Consider the following 10,999-nt stretch of genomic DNA (forward strand, 5'->3'; position numbering starts at 1 on the left):
GGCTGAAGCACGAACGTTCGTGCCATGGCGCTGAGACTAACCTCACGCTCTCCATGCAGGGACTTGACTTTCATAAGACAAGCTTGTCTCAGAGAGGCCAGTACCCCTGCGTCGTTTCTGCCGTGATTCTGCTATGTGGGCACAACTGCCGGAGTGCCCGTGAGAGGAGGAGGAGAGGAAGCGGCATCCTCAGCCGCCACAGTCGCAGCTGCAGGAGGGGGTCCTTCGGCTTCCTTCCTTCCTCTCTACCATTTACCAAACTCACCCGTCAGGCTGTTTTAAATTTATGGATTTCTTTTAAAACAAGATTGTATTTACTGTGGCCTTGTCAACTTTTGAGGCCTTTGGAGACCCAAAGAGGAGCAATTAAAGAAACCTGTGCACCTGACCTCACCTTCCACCCGCATGAGCTGCCAGCTAGTTCCCTGGTGGCTGAGCTCACAGGGGCTGCCCCAAGAGAGAGGCTCCTTTCCTGCCTGCAGAGGCTCTGGCTTAAAAGGTGGTGGCCCTCATGGTGTTCCCTGCCCAGGAGGATGGGGTCCTTTAGCGAGGGGATGGGAGCTGGAGGGACAGCCAGCTTAGCCCGACAGTGGCTCCCATCACAAGCCCTGTTCCTGCTGGGGGATGCCAGTGTCTCCACCTTCTGTGTTCAAGGGAGGGGAGACCCTCCAGCCAGGCAGGGCAGGTGGGGTGGTCATCTCGCGCCGGGCCTCCCTGGTGGAGCCACTGCAGGGCTGTCCTGATGGCCAGATTCTCCGCACCACCTGCTCTGTTCTCCCTTCATGCAAACATGACATTTGGTTCCAACGTGTGTCCTCCCCAGCCTCCCTGTCACCCCTGCCTTTCTGTCCTGGCTGCCTGCGGCTCTGAAGCAGGCCCTGTGACTTGGAGGTGCTTTGCAGGCACCCACTATGCTGCTGGGATGATCCTGGAGCCCGAGCCCGCACTGGCTTTTCAGTTGCCACCCTATGAAGCTGCAGAACCACAGGGAAAGGAAATTGAGGAACCTTAGGAATTTTAAACCTGCTCTCCTGATTCGCTGGGTGAGGAGCGTGGTGTGCACTCAGGTTACGGCCAGAGAGAAAGGCCCGGGGCCCACCTGACTCTGGGCCACCTGGGCCTCCTCAGGTCATTGGCCAGCACTGTCCTGCCCACGGTAGTCAGGATTCCAATGACTGCGGCTTCCTTCTCTCTGTGGCTTGGACACACCGTTGGCCATGTCTCCATTTCCTCATCTGCGACTGGGGTGACCACAGTTCTCAGTTCACCGTGTTCAGTAGAGGGGACGTGGTAGAGGGGACGTGAGGTGCCTGGCACCCATGTGGGTTTCCCTGTGGGATTCTGACCCACTTCAGAGGTGCCTCCTGCTCCTCATCCCACACTTCTCCATGTTTCTCATCCTGGTGGCTGTGTCCTGTCTCCCCCTCACCTGCAACACGCTGGAGAGGTCGGGACCCTGTCTTGCTCATTATCTGTCTACTAAAGAACCTAGCAAAATGGAAAAACAAGAATATGTGCTGAATTAATTATTAGTTTAAAATTTAAAACTTAAATAGCATGATTTGAGTGCAGCCAGCAACACCTGCCGTGAGATCGGTGCTGTCTACAGGAGGATGGAGCTTTCAGTGAACTGCTGAGCTGGGAGTAACCATGGGCTACCTTTACTCGGTCCCAAAACGTGGAACATTAGAATTTAAAAAGCAGGAAACTCTACAGTTAAAAGCCAATATTAAGGTTAAGTCCATTAATCTAAATTAATCTGATTTTTTATTTCTTTAAATGAAAAAGTAATCCTATGCCATCGAAGGTAAAGTTTATGTGTGGTTCCCTATGATTCACTACATTCCCTGAAGTGTGAAACAAAAAAAAAGAAAGAAAAGAAAACCAGCTTTGGTTTCTGATGGCGACGGCCTGCTGTTGGTACGTATCTGTATGAGCATCTTATAACAATTTTTCAGCCCAGCTTTCTGGAATTAATGCTAATAAAAGCTGCCCCTGCCTTCGTTTTCTATAAGAACACTGAAATTGCAGCCGCCTGCCAGCCTGCTGAGGGATGAGTGTAATAATTTTCAATTGGCCTCTCAGCCCAGAGGGAACGTGGCTAGCAGGAGATTGACAGATGTGGCATGGATTATCTTGTGCTCTGAACTCAGCCCAATTTGTGGTTTGTTGCAGGTGCTAAAGAGATTGATATCGCAGCAACCCTGGAGCACTTGAGGGACCAGAGACCCGGCATGGTCCAGACGAAGGTACTGTCAGTCTCTCCTCCAGGACATAGACCCATTAAAGGTGCCTCTCTGTGGCCGTGTTCCTGAGAGGAGCACGGGGAGGGCCTGGTTTAATGTGAGCCACACACCAATTGCTCTGCTCTGGCTGGCCTCGTCCACACCAGTCCTGCGTGGGTGGGGGCACATCTGGGCCCCCAGAGGTCCACTGACGAATCCTGTAACACCTCCAGATGCAGCCACATCTCAAGTCGTAGGAACTCGATTCACCGGCTCTTTCCATTCACTAGATTTGGGGGTGGGGGGAGAATGCTGTATTTTTGTAGAAACAGGTTGACGATAAATCCCAGAGCCCTCCGGAAGATGTTCTGAGCTCACTGAGTGCTGCCTGGCCGCTCCGGGGCCTGTACTTTGTGGAGGACCCAGGGCACAGCATCCTGGAGCACCCAGAATCGCTCACACTTGCTGAAGAGGCCCAGTTTGCAGCAAGAGGGGTCAACACCAAAAAATTCTGGTGAGCTTTGGCTCAACGAGAACTGGACGTGAGGTTGATGTGTGCCTGGCTTCTCGCCATGAGGCTGGGCTTGGCGTGCCTTTGGCCTCTCTGCTCCTCCGTTTCACTTTGCCCTCTCTGTGCAACTGGTAGCACCATCACGTGATTTTGTGAAAGTTCTTTGTAAGTCTTGGGACAGTATATTTTCTTCGGTTTTGTTGTTGTTGTTGTTTTGGGGTTTTTTGTTTGTTTGTTTTATTTTTTGAGATGGAGTCTCGCTCTGTCACCCACGCTGGAGTGCAGTGGTGAAATCTCAGCCCACTGCAACCTCCGCCTCGCAGGTTCAAGCAATTCTCCTGCCTCAGCCTCCAGAGGAAAAAAAAAACTCAGAAATAATCCACCAACCCTCCACCTAGTGTCCCCAAATATGAACACCTCACGTAACCACAGTGCAGTGACCAAACCCAGGAAGTCAGCATCGAAACAAACCACTGACTGACCGATAGTCCCAGCCCGATGCCCTCCGTGCCCCACCAGAGAACTTCCCCTGGAGCAGGACATGCCCGGGGTGGCCATGCGAGGGGCTCATGGCTCCTCTGCTGTCTGGGACGCTTCACGGCCGTGAGGTCTTCTAGAGCACCAGCAGCCTTGCTCTGTCTTTGTGGAACGTCTCTTGTCTAGGTGTGTCCCACGTCCCCCGTGGTCCGGGCTGGGGGGGGGTGCAGGAATGTCCCTCACGAGGAACGCTAGCCCTAACCCTAACCCTAACCCACTGAGGCGTGTGTCTGGAGGTTTCTGCGTGGCTGGGTGATGATTTTTCCCTGTGTGGTTACTCAGTGTCTCTCAGGGAGAAGCTGGGACTGTGCACGTCGGTCTTTCCTTCTGCTTGTTCACCACAGCACTCGGCACGTATTGTGAGGCTGTCAAGAGAGGAAGTGACACGGGACAGCTGCTGTTCTAGCAGCAACAGTGGTCAAAACAAAAAAGTTCGGGTGAGCTTTGTCTCAACAAGAACTGGACGTGAGGTTGATGTATGTCTGGCCTCTCTGTACCAAGGAGTTCCCAGGTTTCATGCCATGGAAGGGTCCATCCATGGAAGGGTCCACCTTGCCTCACTGACCATCCTCCTGGCCTGGCTGCCTAGCAGCAAAAGAGGTGGCCTTGTGAAGGCAGGCACGTACCACCTTCTGGCTGGCCCTGAATCCCGGGAGCTTCAGGTGGCTCTGAACTGGACAGAGGAGGCCATGGAGGCTGGGAGAACGGGGCACGCATAACCAGGAATGGACAGCGAGCGCCACCTCAGGCAGGTGTGATCGTGACTCCACACCGAGGCCCACTCTGGGATAAGTCCCAGGAAATCTAAATTCAAATTAGTTTCCTCCCCACGCCTCTGCCTGCCTCTCAGGCAGCCTCCTCCCCTCCGGACGGGTGAGTTTGCCCAGAACACACACTGGTTTTAGGATGGGTCTGGGCAAAATCATCTCAAGGGGATATCTTCTTGCCAAAAGTGAAAAAACATTGCAAAGAGCAAAGCCTCCTGGCCTCCGTTGTGTGTATCCTGTTTGCCAGAACGAGCCCTTCCTGGCACACAGATGACTGAGGCGTGCAAGGTGGTCCCAAGACCCTTCGTGAAGTGAGGTGCTTGGGGACTCATCAGAGAAGGAGAAAGCCACAATCACGATCATTACATGCCAGGTATTCCGTTCTACTCTATTTTTAAATGGCAAGATGACAGCAAAGACCTGGGACCAACCCAAATGCCCATCAATGATAGACTGGATAAAGCAAATGTGGTGCGTATACACTGTGGAATAATATGCAGCCATAAAAAGGAACGAGATCATGCCCTTTGCAGGGACATGGATGGGGCCAGAGGCCATTATCCTCAGCCAACTAATGCAGGAACAGAAAACCAAACACCGCCTGTTCTCACTTGTAAATGAGAGCTGAACAATGAGAACACATGGACACTGGGAAGAGAACAGCACACACTGGGGCCTGTCAGTGGGGAAGGGAGAGGGAGAGCATCAGGATCAATAGCTAATGCATACGGAGCCTAATTCCTCGGTGATGGGTTGATGGGGGGCGGCAAACCACCATGGCACACGCTTACCTATGGAACAAACCTGCCTGCCCTGCACGTGGATCCCAGAACTTCAATATAAAATAAATAAATAAATGGCAAGATGATGACACATACGCACTCTTGCCCTGTTGCCCAGATCACTTGGTGACCCGAAGCTCCGTTTTCTGCACTCCAGATTACAAAGTCAGCTTCCTAGCTGCTTCCTTCTTGGACTGGGCGTCCCGAGGAGTTCCCCCTCTTCCTTAAGGTTTGTGTTCAGGAGCCGTCTTGGAGCATGCACATAAATTCAGCTCCTGGAATTTCAAGGCATAAGGAAATGGGAACCACGTGAAAGTCACTGTCAACCCATGACTGTGCTGCCCAACATCACCCCGAGACTGAACTTCCCCTAGAAGTTCAATTTCACAAAGATAGAAAATTATCTGGGCACAATGCTGCTGTCCAGTCTGAATGCTTTTCTTCCACGAAGCCAAGAGGAGGCATCTGCAGCTCCTTTGAACGGAGGAAGTCACGTTGCTTCATTTGGAACTGAAGACAAGGAAGGAATGAGCCGTTGATATGAGCACCCAGAGACCGGGATGACCACAGGCCCCGACAGCAAAACACCGTCGTTGCAGTAAAAAGAACCTCAGGATAGCTGTTTCCTCCCTGGAATTTGAGTCGAATAGAAAATATTTCACTCAGTCCCTGACCACAAACTCCGTCATCTTAGAAAAAAAGTCCAGGCACCCAGAGGCTGAACCGCAGCTCAGGATTTGACACCACACGAGCTGCCAGAGGCGACACAGCCACACACACCGTGCAAACCCACACACCTGCACACACCCATGCATACAACCACACACACCTACACACACACACTGTGCACACCCACACACCTGCACACACCCATGCATACAAGCACATCTACACACCCACACACACTGCACACCCACACACCTGCACACACCCATGCAACCACACACCTACACACCCACACACACTGCACACCCATACACCTGCACACACCCATGCATACAACCACACACATCTACACACCCACACACTGCACACTCACACCTACACACACCCATGCATACAACCACACACACCTACACACCCACACACTCCACACCCACACACCTGCACACACCCATGCGAACAACCACACACACCCATACATTGTGCACACTCACACACCTGCACACACCCATGCATACAGCCACACACACCCACACACACCTACACACCCACGTACATGGTGCACACCCACACAGCCACACACACTGTGCACACCCACACATCTGTACAGAGTGCACACCTACACAGCCATGGACACTGCACACACCCCCACATTGCATACACCCCCACAGACACCCACAAACACCTACACACACACAGCCACACCCACTGCACACACCCAAACACCTGCACACACCCATGCATACACCCCACACACACCTACACACCCACCCACGGGGTGCACACCCACACAGCCACAGACACTGCGCACACCCACACACCTCCACAGCTGTACACACGGTGCACACCCCCACACGCATCTACACACCCATGCACACCTGCACTGCTGCACACCCACACGCACCCACGCACACGGTGCACATCCACACACAGCTGCATGCACACACACACGCCCACACACACCCCCGTGTGCACACACCCTCAGCAGACATGAGGGATGGCAGACAAGGCTGAAATCAAATCACACTTCTCTCCCATCTGTGCATCTGTGGTAGAGCGGTTCTTCCCTTCCTTCCCTCCACACGTGTCAAGAGTTTCCCATTTAACCAAGGACCTTAACACTTTCCTGCCCAAAATGGTGTTTCCTCTTTTACATTTGTCAGTTCCACAAGTAGAGCCAGTGATGAGTGGCTCTACTTCTCAAGAAGCCCGCGCCCCCCTCACTGGGCAGGAGACCCCATGCTTTCCTCACTGGGCAGGAGGCCCCGTGCATGTCCACGTGCTGCCCGTGCGTCGCTCTCCCCAACCTGCCGTCTCACATCTGCATTTTAGTTTCTTCCTTCCCCATTTTCTTCTATGCCAGCCCCTTGTCCTAAAGCCTGACCTCAGCCTCCTCCTCAGATGTACCCGGTGTAGTCCTCGGTCCCAGAAGCAGGGCATGGCCCAGACATGCTCCTATCTTCCCAATCCAGCACAGCACTGGAGTGACAGACACGGATTCCGTCATGCATAGTGCAGTCCACGCTCACGCCCAGCCTCAGGCCCGCAGCCCACCTCTCCCAAGGCCTCCCGTGCCATTGAAACTGTTCATTTCTGTAGCTCTCCACCTCTCTCCACCTCTCGCCATCTCTCTCCACCTCTCTCCACCTCTCGCCATCTCTCTCCACCTCTCTCCATCTCTCTCCACTTCTCTCCATCTCTACCTCTCTCCGTCTCTCTCCACCTCTCTCCGTCTCTACCTCTCTCCATCTCTCTCCACCTCTCTCTGTCTTTCTCCACCTCTCTCTGTCTCTCTCCATCTGTCTCCATCTCTCTCTGTCTCTCCATCTCTGTCCCTCTGCCCCGGTGTACACACACACAATGCCTAGTCCCTAACTTGGGCAGGGCTCAACTCTCACGGTGTGGCTTGGAGCTGGTCTACTTTTGTGAAAAGAGAAGCTGAAGGTGACAGACACAAGAAAGTGTGTCGTCCTCACCCCCTTTTGAGAGGTGCTGGGGGAAGCCGCCCCACACGGGTGTGTGCAGCCTCCTGGAGGGCACAGGTGGCTCAGCAACACGTTCACTGAGGCCCCCTTTAAGGTTCCTATCTCCACCCAGGCCTTTGTTTACACCTGAAGAATTACAAATATAAACATAAGCACAAATAGAAATCCAAGCGGCCTCCACAAAGCTCCACGGCTTCCAGCCCTGGCTGACCCTAACCCCAGCAGCGGGTGTCTGAGAGCCACGGTGGCTCCTGCAGCCTCCATCCCTCCACCAGCTATGTGGGCACCCTGTGGTTGCCCCAGGACAGCCTGAGAAGGGGCGTTCCCACTCGCTGTCCAGCATGGACCCAGGGGTGGTGACCTGGCCTGAGCCTGGCTGGGCTGTCCCGCCTCAGCCACTTCTCCATGGGGTACAGTTCCACTGGAAGAAGCCGTTGGGATCTTTCTCTGGCAGGCCTCAAATTTTATTTTAGTATATGTTCAAAAATGCTTTCTTGCTTAGAATGTCCTGACTTGGCCTCTCAAATGTCCTGTCTTTGCAAACCTAGGAGGCTTTGCGCCCCTCCCACTGAGACTGCTGGCACTGAGATGCAGTTTAGGCTAAGACGGTCGTCTGGTCATCCTTTGCAATTGTGTTTTACTCCTTTGAAATAAACTCCTATCATAGAAGTTCGCCAAAGGCTAGGGTTTTCCCCGCCTACCCGGGATCTAGGGTGCGGGTCTAGGTGACACTTGCTCAGCGGATGCTGCTCAGAACGTGGCCGCAGGCCTTCGAGGACCCACAGGGCATGAGCGCTGCATCCCGGTGCTGCACGCGGCTGACGCTTNACACCCACACATCTGTACAGAGTGCACACCTACACAGCCATGGACACTGCACACACCCCACATTGCATACACCCCACAGACACCCACAAACACCTACACACACACAGCCACACCCACTGCACACACCCAAACACCTGCACACACCCATGCATACACCCCACACACACCTACACACCCACCCACGGGGTGCACACCCACACAGCCACAGACACTGCGCACACCCACACACCTCCACAGCTGTACACACGGTGCACACCCCACACGCATCTACACACCCATGCACACCTGCACTGCTGCACACCCACACGCACCCACGCACACGGTGCACATCCACACACAGCTGCATGCACACACACACGCCCACACACACCCCGTGTGCACACACCCTCAGCAGACATGAGGGATGGCAGACAAGGCTGAAATCAAATCACACTTCTCTCCCATCTGTGCATCTGTGGTAGAGCGGTTCTTCCCTTCCTTCCCTCCACACGTGTCAAGAGTTTCCCATTTAACCAAGGACCTTAACACTTTCCTGCCCAAAATGGTGTTTCCTCTTTTACATTTGTCAGTTCCACAAGTAGAGCCAGTGATGAGTGGCTCTACTTCTCAAGAAGCCCGCGCCCCCCTCACTGGGCAGGAGACCCCATGCTTTCCTCACTGGGCAGGAGGCCCCGTGCATGTCCACGTGCTGCCCGTGCGTCGCTCTCCCCAACCTGCCGTCTCACATCTGCATTTTAGTTTCTTCCTTCCCCATTTTCTTCTATGCCAGCCCCTTGTCCTAAAGCCTGACCTCAGCCTCCTCCTCAGATGTACCCGGTGTAGTCCTCGGTCCCAGAAGCAGGGCATGGCCCAGACATGCTCCTATCTTCCCAATCCAGCACAGCACTGGAGTGACAGACACGGATTCCGTCATGCATAGTGCAGTCCACGCTCACGCCCAGCCTCAGGCCCGCAGCCCACCTCTCCCAAGGCCTCCCGTGCCATTGAAACTGTTCATTTCTGTAGCTCTCCACCTCTCTCCACCTCTCGCCATCTCTCTCCACCTCTCTCCACCTCTCGCCATCTCTCTCCACCTCTCTCCATCTCTCTCCACTTCTCTCCATCTCTACCTCTCTCCGTCTCTCTCCACCTCTCTCCGTCTCTACCTCTCTCCATCTCTCTCCACCTCTCTCTGTCTTTCTCCACCTCTCTCTGTCTCTCTCCATCTGTCTCCATCTCTCTCTGTCTCTCCATCTCTGTCCCTCTGCCCCGGTGTACACACACACAATGCCTAGTCCCTAACTTGGGCAGGGCTCAACTCTCACGGTGTGGCTTGGAGCTGGTCTACTTTTGTGAAAAGAGAAGCTGAAGGTGACAGACACAAGAAAGTGTGTCGTCCTCACCCCTTTTGAGAGGTGCTGGGGAAGCCGCCCCACACGGGTGTGTGCAGCCTCCTGGAGGGCACAGGTGGCTCAGCAACACGTTCACTGAGGCCCCTTTAAGGTTCCTATCTCCACCCAGGCCTTTGTTTACACCTGAAGAATTACAAATATAAACATAAGCACAAATAGAAATCCAAGCGGCCTCCACAAAGCTCCACGGCTTCCAGCCCTGGCTGACCCTAACCCCAGCAGCGGGTGTCTGAGAGCCACGGTGGCTCCTGCAGCCTCCATCCCTCCACCAGCTATGTGGGCACCCTGTGGTTGCCCCAGGACAGCCTGAGAAGGGGCGTTCCCACTCGCTGTCCAGCATGGACCCAGGGGTGGTGACCTGGCCTGAGCCTGGCTGGGCTGTCCCGCCTCAGCCACTTCTCCATGGGGTACAGTTCCACTGGAAGAAGCCGTTGGGATCTTTCTCTGGCAGGCCTCAAATTTTATTTTAGTATATGTTCAAAATGCTTTCTTGCTTAGAATGTCCTGACTTGGCCTCTCAAATGTCCTGTCTTTGCAAACCTAGGAGGCTTTGCGCCCCTCCCACTGAGACTGCTGGCACTGAGATGCAGTTTAGGCTAAGACGGTCGTCTGGTCATCCTTTGCAATTGTGTTTTACTCCTTTGAAATAAACTCCTATCATAGAAGTTCGCCAAAGGCTAGGGTTTTCCCCGCCTACCCGGGATCTAGGGTGCGGGTCTAGGTGACACTTGCTCAGCGGATGCTGCTCAGAACGTGGCCGCAGGCCTTCGAGGACCCACAGGGCATGAGCGCTGCATCCCGGTGCTGCACGCGGCTGACGCTTCACGATAAAGGACAAGATGATCCAGAAGCCCCGTCCCCTCAAACGCCAGCTCTGAGGCTCACAACACCCTCCGGGAAGCGCCCCCTCCTCCTGCCAACCGACGCCCACAGGGCCCAGCGGGCTCTGAGTAAGGTGCTCGGCACACACCAGCCCAGACGCCCGGCGGGGCTGCTTCTCCTTTGAGCCCAACAGTGCGGTCACAATTGTCAAACATGGCCAGTGAGTAGAGCACGTGTCTCCGCGGCCCGGTTCCCTTCCTGCTGCTCTGTCCGGTGACTGTGCAGTCTTGGAAACAGTTACGATCCAGACCTGGTGGGGTTCCCCCTGCCCGTCCCCTCCCCCGTAGCGTGGATACTGGGCTTTCCTGTTGGATGCCGCAAGTGGCTGTGTGAGAGGCCGGGCAGCTCTGCGGGATTGGCACCCGGCCCCGGGGGTGGAAGCGGCGGCCTGGGGCTGCGGGGCGGCGGGGCTGCGGGGTGGCGTGCGG

General features: G+C 54.6%; 1 long non-coding RNA gene across 1 annotated transcript in view; it reads left to right on the top strand.

Annotated features, from left to right (window-relative positions):
• The first annotated feature begins 2,116 nt into the window (after positions 1–2,116).
• LOC108521015 (uncharacterized) overlaps positions 2,117–10,999 on the top strand; it is a 12,850-nt gene continuing 3,967 nt past the window's right edge. The window contains exon 1 of the long non-coding RNA XR_001883099.1: positions 2,117–2,249. This is a non-coding gene — a long non-coding RNA (uncharacterized LOC108521015). The remainder of the gene's footprint in view (positions 2,250–10,999) is intronic.

The sequence above is a fragment of the Rhinopithecus bieti genome, unplaced genomic scaffold, assembly GCF_001698545.2.
Source record: "Rhinopithecus bieti isolate Rb0 unplaced genomic scaffold, ASM169854v2 scaffold_50877, whole genome shotgun sequence".
Lineage (NCBI taxonomy): Eukaryota > Metazoa > Chordata > Mammalia > Primates > Cercopithecidae > Rhinopithecus > Rhinopithecus bieti.